This window comes from Bombina bombina, chromosome 3 (genome assembly GCF_027579735.1).
Source record: "Bombina bombina isolate aBomBom1 chromosome 3, aBomBom1.pri, whole genome shotgun sequence".
Lineage (NCBI taxonomy): Eukaryota > Metazoa > Chordata > Amphibia > Anura > Bombinatoridae > Bombina > Bombina bombina.
Genome location: NC_069501.1, coordinates 416,612,708 through 416,627,048, shown reverse-complemented (window position 1 = coordinate 416,627,048; position 14,341 = coordinate 416,612,708). Strand labels below are relative to the sequence as shown.

Here is a 14,341-nt window from a genome sequence, read left to right as displayed (position 1 = left end):
CCATCATTGCTAGGGAGCTTCTTGTCCCTCCTTGATGGTTGATGTAAGCTACAGTCGTGATGTTGTCCGACTGAAACCTGATGAACCCCCGAGTTTTTAACTGGGGCCAAGCCAGAAGGGCATTGAGAACTGCTCTCAATTCCAGAATGTTTATTGGCAGGAGACTTTCCTCCTGATTCCATTGTCCCTGAGCCTTCAGAGAATTCCAGACAGCGCCCCAACCTAGTAGGCTGGCGTCTGTTGTTACAATTGTCCAGTCCGGCCTGCTGAATGGCATCCCCCTGGACAGATGTGGCCGAGAAAGCCACCATAGAAGAGAGTTTCTGGTCTCTTGATCCAGATTCAGAGTAGGGGACAAGTCTGAGTAATCCCCATTCCACTGACTCAGCATGCACAATTGCAGCGGTCTGAGATGTAGACGTGCAAAGGGTACTATGTCCATTGCTGCTACCATTAAGCCGATCACCTCCATGCATTGAGCTACTGACGGGAGTTGAATGGAATGAAGGACACGGCATGCATTTAGAAGCTTTGTTAATCTGTCTTCTGTCAGATAAATCTTCATTTCTACAGAATCTATAAGAGTCCCCAAGAATGGAACTCTTGTGAGAGGAAAGAGAGAACTCTTCTTTTCGTTCACTTTCCATCCATGCGACCTTAGAAATGCCAGAACTAACTCTGTATGAGACTTGGCAGTTTGAAAGCTTGAAGCTTGTATCAGAATGTCGTCTAGGTACGGAGCTACCGAAATTCCTCGCGGTCTTAGTACCGCCAGAAGGGCACCCAGAACCTTTGTGAAGATTCTTGGAGCCGTAGCCAATCCGAATGGAAGAGCTACAAACTGGTAATGCCTGTCTAAGAAGGCAAACCTTAGATACCGGTAATGATCTTTGTGAATCGGTATGTGAAGGTAAGCATCCTTTAAATCCACTGTGGTCATGTACTGACCCTTTTGGATCATGGGTAAGATTGTCCGAATAGTTTCCATTTTGAACGATGGAACTCTTAGGAATTTGTTTAGGATCTTTAAATCCAAGATTGGCCTGAAAGTTCCCTCTTTTTTGGGAACCACAAACAGGTTTGAGTAAAACCCTTGTCCTTGTTCCGACCGCGGAACCGGATGGATCACTCCCATTAATAACAGATCTTGTACACAGCGTAGAAACGCTTCTTTCTTTATCTGGTTTGTTGACAACCTTGACAGATGAAATCTCCCTCTTGGGGGAGAGAATTTGAAGTCTAGAAGGTATCCCTGAGATATGATCTCTAGCGCCCAGGGATCCTGAACATCTCTTGCCCAAGCCTGGGCGAAGAGAGAGAGTCTGCCCCCCACTAGATCCGGTCCCGGATCGGGGGCCCTCGATTCATGCTGTCTTTGGGGCAGCAGCAGGTTTCCTGGCCTGCTTGCCCTTGTTCCAGGACTGGTTAGGTTTCCAGCCTTGTCTGTAACGAGCAACAGCTCCTTCCTGTTTTGGTGCAGTGGAAGTTGGTGCTGCTCCTGCTTTGAAATTCCGAAAGGGACGAAAATTAGACTGTCTAGCCTTAGCTTTGGCTTTGTCTTGAGGCAGGGCGTGGCCCTTACCTCCTGTAATGTCAGCGATAATTTCTTTCAAACCGGGCCCAAATAAAGTTTGCCCCTTGAAAGGTATATTAAGTAATTTGGACTTAGAAGTTACATCAGCTGACCAGGATTTTAGCCACAGCGCCCTACGTGCCTGAATGGCGAATCCTGAGTTCTTAGCCGTAAGTTTGGTTAAATGTACTACGGCCTCCGAAATGAATGAATTAGCTAGTTTAAGGACTCTAAGCCTGTCCGTAATGTCGTCCAGCGTAGCTGAACTAAGGTTCTCTTCCAGAGACTCAATCCAAAATGCTGCCGCAGCCGTAATCGGCGCGATGCATGCAAGGGGTTGCAATATAAAACCTTGTTGAACAAACATTTTCTTAAGGTAACCCTCTAATTTTTTATCCATTGGATCTGAAAAAGCACAGCTATCCTCCACCGGGATAGTGGTACGCTTAGCTAAAGTAGAAACTGCTCCCTCCACCTTAGGGACCGTTTGCCATAAGTCCCGTGTGGTGGCGTCTATTGGAAACATCTTTCTAAATATTGGAGGGGGTGAGAACGGCACACCGGGTCTATCCCACTCCTTAGTAACAATTTCAGTTAGTCTCTTAGGTATAGGAAAAACGTCAGTACTCGCCGGTACCGCAAAGTATTTATCCAACCTACACAATTTCTCTGGTATTGCAACAGTGTTACAATCATTAAGAGCCGCTAAAACCTCCCCTAGTAATACACGGAGGTTCTCCAATTTAAATTTAAAATTTGAAATATCTGAATCCAATCTGTTTGGATCAGAACCGTCACCCACAGAATGAAGCTCTCCGTCCTCATGCTCTGCAAGCTGTGACGCAGTATCAGACATGGCCCTAGTATTATCAGCGCACTCTGTTCTCACCCCAGAGTGATCACGCTTGCCTCTTAGTTCTGGTAATTTAGCCAAAACTTCAGTCATAACAGTAGCCATATCTTGTAATGTTATCTGTAATGGCCGCCCAGATGTACTAGGCGCCACAATATCACGCACCTCCCGGGCGGGAGATGCAGGTACTGACACGTGAGGCGAGTTAGTCGGCATAACTCTCCCCTCGCTGTTTGGTGAAATTTGTTCAATTTGTACAGATTGGCTTTTATTTAAAGTAGCATCAATACAGTTAGTGCATAAATTTCTATTGGGCTCCACCTTGGCATTGGAACAAATGACACAGGTATCTTCCTCTGAATCAGACATGTTTAACACACTAGCAATAAACTTGCAACTTGGTTACAATCTTATTTAACAAAAACGTACTGTGCCTCAAAGAAGCACTAAACGATTAAATGACAGTTGAAATAATGAACTGAAAAACAGTTATAGCATCAATCCTTGAAAACAACACAACTTTTAGCAAAGGTTTGTTCCCATTAGTAAAGTAACAATAATTAAAATTGAAAATAAAAATTACAGAGCAACGTTTTTAATCACAGTCAATATATAAGTCTCACAGCTCTGCTGAGAGAATCTACCTCCCTCCAAAGAAGTTTGAAGACCCCTGAGTTCTGTTAGAGATGAACCGGATCATGCAGGAAATACAAGAGTAACTGACTGGAAATTTTTGATGCGTAGCCAAGAGCGCCAAAAAAACGGCCCCTCCCCCTCACACACAGCAGTGAGAGAGAAACGAAACTGTCACAATTAAAACAAGCAACTGCCAAGTGGAAAAATAATGCCCAAACATTTATTCACTCAGTACCTCAGAAAATGCAAACGATTCTACATTCCAGCAAAAACGTTTAACATAATAAATACCTATTAAAAGGTTTAATGTACTTTTAACAGAGTAATTCCAGTGAAATACCATCCCCAGAATACTGAAGTGTAGAGTATACATACATGTCATTATAACGGTATGGCAGGATTTTCTCATCAATTCCATTCAGAAAATAAAAACTGCTACATACCTCAATGCAGATTCATCTGCCCGCTGTCCCCTGATCTGAAGCTTTTACCTCCCTCAGATGGCCGAGAAACAGCAATATGATCTTAACTACTCCGGTTAAAATCATAGTAAAAACTCTGGTAGATTCTTCTTCAAACTCTGCCAGAGAGGTAATAACACGCTCCGGTGCTATTGTAAAATAACAAACTTTTGATTGAAGTTATAAAAACTAAGTATAATCACCATAGTCCTCTCACACATCCTATCTAGTCGTTGGGTGCAAGAGAATGACTGGGAGTGACGTAGAGGGGAGGAGCTATATGCAGCTCTGCTGGGTGAATCCTCTTGCATTTCCTGTTGGGGAGGAGTTATATCCCAGAAGTAATGATGACCCGTGGACTGATCACACATAACAGAAGAAAAGGACCTTGAGACAGAAGGTCTGGTCTTAACGGAAGAGTCCACGGTTGGCAAGAGGCCATCCGGACAAGATCCGCATACCAAAACCTGTGAGGCCATGCCGGAGCTACCAGCAGAACAAACGAGCATTCCTTCAGAATCTTGGAGATTACTCTTGGAAGAAGAACTAGAGGCGGAAAGATATAGGCAGGATGATACTTCCAAGGAAGTGATAATGCATCCACTGCCTCCGCCTGAGGATCCCGGGATCTGGACAGATACCTGGGAAGTCTCTTGTTTAGATGAGACGCCATCAGATCTATTTCTGGAAGTTCCCACATTTGAACAATTTGAAGAAATACCTCTGGGTGAAGAGACCATTCGCCCGGATGCAACGTTTGGCGACTGAGATAATCCGCTTCCCAATTGTCTATACCTGGGATATGAACCGCAGAGATTAGACAGGAGCTGGATTCCGCCCAAACCAAAATTTGAGATACTTCTTTCATAGCCAGAGGACTGTGAGCCCCTCCTTGATTATTGATGTATGCCACAGTTGTGACATTGTCTGTCTGAAAACAAATGAACGATTCTCTCTTCAGAAGAGGCCAAAACTGAAGAGCTCTGAAAATTGCACGGAGTTCCAAAATATTGATCGGTAATCTCACCTCCTGAGATTCCCAAACTCCTTGTGCCGTCAGAGATCCCCACACAGCTCCCCAACCTGTGAGACTTGCATCTGTTGAAATTACAGTCCAGGTCGGAAGCACAAAAGAAGCCCCCTGAATTAAACGATCGTGATCTGTCCACCACGTTAGAGAGTGTCGAACAATCGGTTTTAAAGATATTAATTGAGATATCTTTGTGTAATCCTTGCACCATTGATTCAGCATACAGAGCTGAAGAGGCCGCATGTGAAAACGAGCAAAGGGGATCGCGTCCGATGCAGCAGTCATAAGACCTAGAATTTCCATGCATAAGGCTACCGAAGGGAATGATTGTGACTGAAGGTTTCGACAAGCTGCAATCAATTTTAGACGTCTCTTGTCTGTTAAAGACAGAGTCATGGACACTGAATCTATCTGGAAACCCAGAAAGGTTACCCTTGTCTGAGGAATCAAAGAACTTTTTGGTAAATTGATCCTCCAACCATGATCTTGAAGAAACAACACAAGTCGATTCGTATGAGATTCTGCTAAATGTAAAGACTGAGCAAGTACCAAGATATCGTCCAAATAAGGAAATACCACAATACCCTGTTTTCTGATTACAGACAGAAGGGCACCGAGAACCTTTGAAAAAATTCTTGGAGCTGTAGCTAGGCCAAACGGTAGAGCCACAAACTGGTAATGCTTATCCAGAAAAGAGAATCTCAGGAACTGATAGTGATCTGGATGAATCGGAATATGCAGATATGCATCCTGTAAATCTATTGTGGACATATAATTCCCTTGCTGAACAAAGGGCAAGATAGTCCTTACAGTTACCATCTTGAACGTTGGTATCCTTACATAATGATTCAATATTTTTAGATCCAGAACTGGTCTGAAGGAATTCTCCTTCTTTGGTACAATGAAGAGATTTGAATAAAACCCCATCCCCTGTTTCGGAACTGGAACTGGCATAATTACTCCAGCCAACTCTAGATCTGAAACACAATTCAGAAATGCTTGAGCTTTCACTGGATTTACTGGGACACGGGAAAGAAAAAATCTCTTTGCAGGAGGTCTCATCTTGAAACCAATTCTGTACCCTTCTGAAACAATGTTCTGAATCCAAAGATTGTGAACAGAATTGATCCAAATTTCTTTGAAAAAACGTAACCTGCCCCCTACCAGCTGAGCTGGAATGAGGGCCGCACCTTCATGTGGATTTAGAAGCAGGTTTTGCCTTTCTAGCAGGCTTGGATTTATTCCAGACTGGAGATGGTTTCCAAACTGAAACTGCTCCTGAGGACGAAGGATCAGGCTTTTGTTCTTTGTTGAAACGAAAAGAACGAAAACTATTATTAGCCCTGTTTTTACCTTTAGATTTTTTATCCTGTGGTAAAAAAGTTCCTTTCCCACCAGTAACAGTTGAGATAATAGAATCCAACTGAGAACCAAATAATTTGTTACCCTGGAAAGAAATGGAAAGTAGAGTTGATTTAGAAGCCATATCAGCATTCCAAGTCTTAAGCCATAAAGCTCTTCTAGCTAAAATAGCTAGAGACATAAACCTGACATCAACTCTAATAATATCAAAAATGGCATCACAAATAAAATTATTAGCATGCTGAAGAAGAATAATAATATCATGAGAATCATGATTTGCTACTTGTTGCGCTAAAGTTTCCAACCAAAAAGTTGAAGCTGCAGCAACATCAGCTAATGATATAGCAGGCCTAAGAAGATTACCTGAACACAGATAAGCTTTTCTTAGAAAGGATTCAATTTTCCTATCTAAAGGATCTTTAAACGAAGTACCATCTGACGTAGGAATGGTAGTACGTTTAGCAAGGGTAGAAATAGCCCCATCAACTTTAGGGATTTTGTCCCAAAATTCTAACCTGTCAGACGGTACAGGATATAATTGCTTAAAACGTTTAGGAGTAGTAAATGAATTACCCAATTTATCCCATTCTTTGGAAATTACTGCAGAAATAGCATTAGGAACAGGAAAAACTTCTGGAATAACCACAGGAGATTTAAATACCTTATCTAAACGTTTAGAATTAGTATCAAGAGGACCAGAATCCTCTATTTCTAAAGCAATTAATACTTCTTTAAGTAAAGAACGAATAAATTCCATTTTAAATAAATATGAGGATTTATCAGCATCAATCTCTGAAACAGAATCCTCTGAACCAGAAGAGTCATCAGAATCAGAATGATGATGTTCATTTAAAAATTAATCTGTAGGGAGAGAAGTTTTAAAAGATTTTTTACGTTTACTAGAAGGAGAAATAACAGACATAGCCTTCTTGATGGATTCAGAAACAAAATCTCTTATGTTATCAGGAACATTCTGCACCTTAGATGTTGAAGGAACTGCAACAGACAATGATACATTACTAAAGGAAATATTATCTGCATTAACAAGTTTGTCATGACAATTAATACAAACAACAGCCGGAGGAATAGCTACCAAAAGTTTACGGCAGATACACTTAGCTTTGGTAGATCCAGCACTAGACAGCGATTTTCCTGTAGTATCTTCTGACTCAGATGCAACGTGAGGCATCTTGCAATATGTAAGAGAAAAAACAACATATAAAGCAAAATAGATCAAATTCCTTATATGACAGTTTCAGGAATGGGAAAAAATGCCAAAGAACAAGCTTCTAGCAACCAGAAGCAATGAAAAATGAGACTTAAATAATGTGGAGACAAAAGCGACGCCCATATTTTTTGGCGCCAAAATGACGCCACATCCGGAACGCCGACATTTTTGGCGCAAAATAACGTCAAAAAATGACGCAACTTCCGGCGACACGTATGACGCCGGAAACGGAAAAGAATTTTTGCGCCAAAAAAATCCGCGCCAAGAATGACGCAATAAAATGAAGCATTTTCAGCCCCCGCGAGCCTAACAGCCCACAGGGAAAAAAGAGTCAAATTTTTGAAGGTAAGAAAAAATGAATAATTCAAATGCATAATCCCAAATATGAAACTGACTGTCTGCCTTGACTCAGAATGTTCAACTTTCCTTATTTTTCAAATAAATGTTTGAATACATATATTTAGAACTTTATAAACAAAGTGCCCAACCATAGCTTAGAGTGTCACAGAAAATAAGATTTACTTACCCCAGGACACTCATCTACATGTTTGTAGAAAGCCAAACCAGTACTGAAACGAGAATCAGTAGAGGTAATGGTATATATGAGAGTATATCGTCGATCTGAAAAGGGAGGTAAGAGATGAATCTCTACGACCGATAACAGAGAACCTATGAAATAGACCCCGTAGAAGGATATCACTGCATTCAAATAGGCAATACTCTCCTCACATCCCTCTGACATTCACTGCACGCTGAGAGGAAAACCGGGCTCCAACTTGCTGCGGAGCGCATATCAACGTAGAATCTAGCACAAACTTACTTCACCACCTCCATCGGAGGCAAAGTTTGTAAAACTGAATTGTGGGTGTGGTGAGGGGTGTATTTATAGGCATTTTGAGGTTTGGGAAACTTTGCCCCCTCCTGGTAGGAATGTATATCCCATACGTCACTAGCTCATGGACTCTTGCTAATTACATGAAAGAAACAGTCCTCTTAAATGCAGCTATATTGTGTGTATTTCTTGAAAAATACAAAATCACTTTTAGATCCCATTAAAGGTGAAAGTTATTTCTTCCTATATGTAGCCAAACATATAGTGAATAATCGCTCCTTCCATAGTGATTATATAATATTCAACAAAATTTATTAGTATTTTACCTCTGCTTGCTCCCATATCCGTATATATTTTTTTACTGCGGCCAAAACTGTTTGGTTGCTATAGAAAATTAATTTGCACAGGTTTTAGCAGTGTATCAACGGCCTGATCAAAAAGCAAATAAAAAAGGAAAGGCCATTGTGGGCGAACAGTGGACCAGTCCAACACGGAAATTCAAATGTAAAATTCTAATCTATTCTGGTGAATATAATCACTAAGGTTTTGATGATTAAAAACTTGCCTGTGTTTTTGCAACCACATTAGATTACCGGACTTTTTATTGAGCATTATATTATAATGACTGTCTATCTCACTATTCAGGGTACTGCATGGGAAGGAGAGACAAACAGTGAGATAAAATTTTGCCTTTCTAAAATTCTTTTGAGAGATCTGAGTGCTGACAAGACTTCTTAGATAATCTTGTAATCGTGCCAAAGAGGAGAGCTTTAAACATCGAGCACTAAGGATCACATGTCTTTTTATATATATATATATATATATATATATATATATATATATATATATATATATATATATATATATATATATATAATCTTTATTGTTTTTTACAGATGTACAGAAATAATTAAAGTAATGGACAATCCCCAGGGAAAAAAAAGAAGAGGAATTGATACATAAGAGATTATAAAAACCAACATCTCCAAAAATAACACGTTGAGTTCCTATATCACATTCTCAAAATTCAGATATATTTAAGCTTCGACAAAAATATCAAATGACCGGAGGTAAAAGTTGTACCACTGATTTATCAAACTTATACATAGATATCCATTATTTTAACATCTTAGATATAATAATAATGCTAAAGAAGAAATTGTTTCATTGTAATACATCTTTGTTATTGTTTTCCAATAGGCAATCTACGTTTTAACTGTTTATATAAAATACCATTCAGACAAAAACAAAAAAGAACAAAAGCAAAAAAAACAACAACAAGGGGAGGGAGAGTAAAAAGAAAAAAAAAATCAGTATCTTAAAATCTCAAAATAGATGCTGTCTCCAATACATAGGATAATCATCGGTTAATACCAGTTGAAGAAAAAAATGTGAAGTACGAAAATAGTCTATCTCCTGCCAGAGAGGAAAGCTTTAAGCATCAAGCACTAAGGATCACATGTCTATAGTAAAAATCATTTTCACCTTTACTGTCCTTCAAAAAAAAACAAAAAAACATTTAGGAGTAGGAAAAATAATGTTTGAAAATACTGATATTCAAAGTTAAAGGGACAGCCAACTCCAGATTTGTATTATTTAAAAAGATAGATACTCTCTATATTCCCCATTCCCCAGTTTTGCATAACCAACACATATTTATACACGTTTTACCATGTTTCTAAGCCTCTGTAGACTGCCCCCGTATCTTAGTTCTTTTAACAGACATGCATTTTAGCCAATCAGTACTGATTGTTAAATAACTCCATGGGAGTGAGCATTATGTTATCTATATGACACATGAACTAGCAGTGTCCAACTGTCAAAAAGCACTGAGATAAGAGGCAGTTCAACGGCTTAGAAATTAGCATATTAGCTTACCTAGGTTTAGCTTTCCACAAAGAATACCAAGAGAGCAAAGCAATTGGGATGATAAAAGTTAAAGGGACAGTCTACACCAGAATTTTTATTGTTTAAAAAGATAGATAATCCCTTTATTACCCATTCACTAGTTTTGCATAACCAACACTGTTATAGTAATATACTTTTTACCTCTGTAATTTCCTTGCATCTAAGCCTCTGCAAACTGCCCTTTATTTCAGTTCTTTTGACAGACATCCATTTAAGCCAATCAGAGCTGGCTCACTGGAACTCCACGTGCAAGAGTACAGTGTTATCTATATGACACACATGAACTAACACCCTCTAGTGGTGAAAAACTGTCAAAATGCCCTGAGAGAAGAGGCGGCCTTCAAGGGCTTAGAAATTAGCATATGAACCTCCTAGGTTTAGCTTTCAACTAAGAACATCAAGAGAACAAAGCAAAATTGGTGATAAAAGTAAATTGAAAAATGGTTTAAAATTACATTCTCTATCTGAATCATGAAAGTTTATTTTGGACTAGACTGTCCCTTTAATTATAAAGCGGTTTAAAATTGCATGCCCTATTGGAATCATTACTAGACTGTCCTTTTAACCCCTTAACGACCGAGGACGTGCAGGGTACGTCCTCAAAAAAAAAAGGCAGTTAATGCCTGAGAACGTACCCTGCACGTCCTCGGTTTGGAAAGCAGCTGGAAGCGATCCTGCTCGCTTCCAGCTGCTTTCCGGTTATTGCAGTGATGCCTCGATATGGAGGCATCCTGCAATAACTTTTTTAAGCCATCCGGTGCAGAGAGAGCCACTCTGTGGCCCTCTCTGCACCGGAGATCGGTGGCTCCCTGCGTTGGTGGGTGGGAGCCGGACCGGGAGGCGGGTGGCGGCCATCGATGGCCCTGGTTATCTGCAGGGGGGGCGGGATCGTGGGCGGGGATGAGCGGGGACGCGCACGGGAGGGCGGGGGCGAGCGCGTGCACGGGGAGGGAGCGGGTGGGAACCGCTACACTACAGAAAATGTGTTAAAAAAAATTTGTAAATGCCTTAATATTTTTTAAAAAAAAAAGATCAGCAAGGTGGTGGGGGTTTGTCTGTGTGGGGGGGGAAGCTACACTACAGAAAAAATCCAAATAAATATAAAAAAAAACACTTTTTTTTTGCAAACTGGGTACTGGCAGACAGCTGCCAGTACCCAAGATGGCCCCCAATGAGGCAGAGGGGATGGTCAGAGAGCGGTTTTGGGGGGGATCAGGGAGGTTGGGGGCTAAGGGGGGGATCCTACACCCTAGCATATGTAAATATGCTAAAAAATTTTTTAAAAAAAACCTTTTATTTTAGTACTGGCAGACTTTCTGCCAGTACTTAAGATGGCGGGGACAATTGTGGGGTGGGGGAGGGAAGGGAGCTGTTTGGGAGGGATCAGGGGGTGGGATGTGTCAGGTGGGAGGCTGATCTCTACACTAAAGCTAAAATTAACCCTGCAAGCTCCCTACAAACTCCCTAATTAACCCCTTCACTGCTAGCCATAATACACGTGTGAGGCGCAGCAGGATTTAGCGGCCTTCTAATTACCAGAAAGCAACGCCAAAGTCATATATGTCTGCTATTTCTGAACAAAGGGGATCCCAGACAAGTATTTCCAACCATTTGTGCCATAATTGCACAAGCTGTTTGTAAATTATTTCAGTGAGAAACCTAAAATTGTGAAAAATTTAACTTTTTTTTCAATTTGATCGCATTTGCGGGTGAAATGGTGGCATGAAATATACCAAAATGTGCCTAGATCAATACTTGGGGTTGTCTACTATACTACACTAAAGCTAAAATTAACCCTACAAGCTCCCTAAAAGCTCCCTAATTAACCCCTTAACTGCTGGGCATAATACACTTGTGGTGGCAGTGGCATTTAGCGGCCTTCTAATTACCAAAAAGCAACGCCAAAGCCATATATGTCTGCTATTTCTGAACAAAGGGGATCCCAGAGAAGAATTTACAACCATTTATGCCATAATTGCACAAGTTGTTTGTAAATAATTTCAGTGAGAAACCAAAAGTTTGTGAAAAAATTTGTGAAAAAGTGAACGATTTTTTGTATTTGATCGCATTTGGCGGTGAAATGGTGGTATGAAATATACCAAAATTGTCCTAGATCAATACTTTGGGATGTCTACTAAAAAAAAATATATACATGTCAAGGGATATTCAGGGATTCCTGAAAGATATTAGTGTTCTAATGTAACTAGCGCTAATTTTGGAAAAAAGTGGTTTGGAAATAGCAAAGTGCTACTTGTATTTATGGCCCTATAACTTGCAAAAAAAGCAAGGAACATGTAAACATTGGGTATTTCTAAACTCAGGACAAAATTTTGAAACTATTTAGCATGGGTGTTTTTTGGTGGTTGTAGATATGTAACAGATTTTGGGGGTCAAAGTTAGAAAAAGTGTGTTTTTTTCAATTTTTCCTCATATTTTATATTTTTTTTTATAGTAAATTATAAGATATGATGAAAATAATGGTATCTTTAGAAAGTCCATTTAGTGGCGAGAAAAACGGTATATAATATGTGTGGGTACAGTAAATGAGTAAGAAGAAAATTACAGCTAAACACAAACACCGCAAAAATGTAAAAATAGCCTTGGTCCCAAACGGACAGAAAATGGAAAAGTGCTGTGGTCATTAAGGGGTTAAAGGGACACTGTACCCAAATTTTTTCTTTTGTGATTCAGATAGAGCATGCAATTTTAAGCAACTTTCTAATGTACTCCTATTATCAAATTTTCTTCATTCTCTTGGTATGTTTATTTGAAAAGCAAGAATTTAAGTTTAGATGCCGGACCATTTTTGGTGAACAACCTGGATTGTCCTTGCTGATTGGACAGCACCAATAAACAAATGCTGTCCATGGTTGTGAACCACAAATTTGCTGGCTCCTTAGCTTAGATGGCTTCTTTTTCAAATAAAGATAGAAAAATTGATAACAGAAGTAAATTAGAAAGTTGCTTAAAATTGCATGCTCTATCCGAATCATGAAATAACTTTTTTTGTTTTAATGTCCCTTTAAGCTGTTAATGCTTTTTTTTTTCTTTTTCTTTCAGGCATTCATTATAGCTAAACAAGCATTCCCAATGAAAATCAATATTTTCGATTTCTTTGCTTTCATTTATCATACGTCTGTCGCAAAGACAAACATGTATTTTGTTCCACTTCCTTTTTCCAATTTATCTTTGCTCCTGTCAGTGTCTGATGTGTTATAGGAACACGTGGAAAGGCAGGAATTTCACCCAACGCCCTCTCTGACATCACACGTTATGTATGTGTGAATAAAGATATATATATATTGCATTGAAATATGGTTACTGTACAACATAATAAGCTTCAGAAGCTTCCCATAATCACACTTGTAAATCTCTCCCCTCCCTTTACAATCAATCAGCTTCACATCACCAGATGGGGCTTTTCAGGATTCAGTAAAACCTTTCATTACTTGTCAAAGTAGAAGACCAGAAGCTTTAATTTGTCTCCTGCTCAATACATCCCGTTATTTTACCTTTACAGATTTTCTTTTTCAGGCTTGGCTCTGTCACAGTTTTTTTCCTCTCTCTCTCTCTCTCTACAGCCCGTAGGGAATGAGACAAACACTTTACAATTCATGCATGTGAGGAAATAAGAGGTTAGGAATGATGAGGCTGGAGCATGCTGTGTGCAAGAGCAGGCATCTTCACTGTGAATATAGGACAGACACGTTGAGAAACAGACACTTCCTGCTATACGGTTCATTTGGATTTTCGCAGGCTAAAATTTGAGGGAGAGTGAAAAAAAAAATCTGGGATAGGTAAGTAAAGAAAATGCTTATTTTAGATGATTCAGTGCTAGAGGCCTGCAGCATATTTCTTTGCCAAGCTATGTAAATGATTCTTAGAAAAGAATACTCCATGAAAAGGCGTGGAGTAATTCATGATATTATATTGTAATAGATGATAGGAAATGTACACTTTACAGAGGACAAATGAATCCTTGGCTCACAATTCACAAAGCAAAATAGAAATTAATTTTTACTTAAGATGCAACCAGCCCAAACGTTTGTTTTTAAGAAAAAGAAAAAAAAGCCTCTTGAGGTAACACTAGGGTTTAATAAACTCTGTTACGCTTTGCTTAGCAGCACCTGATTAGATTGGTCCAAAATCATTTGGGAAATACAAATTAATACAATTATCAATTTTTCTTTATTCAAGAAATATTTTTTTTATTTTTTTATCAATTTAGTTAATTCATAAATGTGTAAGGGAAAAGTAGATACCAATGATTAATGCAATGCTTTCAAATAGCTTCAAAGTGATGAGGTACAAACATAAAATGGCAGATTCCTTGACCTGCAAAACTTGCAATCAATATCATATACTGAGATGCAGATAAGATAAGCTATAACAATGGTAAACTAAGGAGTTCTGGTTCAAAATTGTATCAGATGTTGTTTATGTTTTTATGTACATTGC

At 39.4% G+C, this 14,341-nt stretch overlaps 1 protein-coding gene across 1 annotated transcript in view; it reads left to right on the top strand.

Annotated features, from left to right (window-relative positions):
- The first annotated feature begins 13,583 nt into the window (after positions 1 to 13,583).
- Positions 13,584 to 14,341, top strand: part of KLHDC8A (kelch domain containing 8A) — an 87,787-nt gene continuing 87,029 nt past the window's right edge. Inside the window, exon 1 of the mRNA XM_053704672.1 lies at positions 13,584 to 13,680. The gene's annotated coding sequence lies outside the window, so the exon portion shown is untranslated. The remainder of the gene's footprint in view (positions 13,681 to 14,341) is intronic.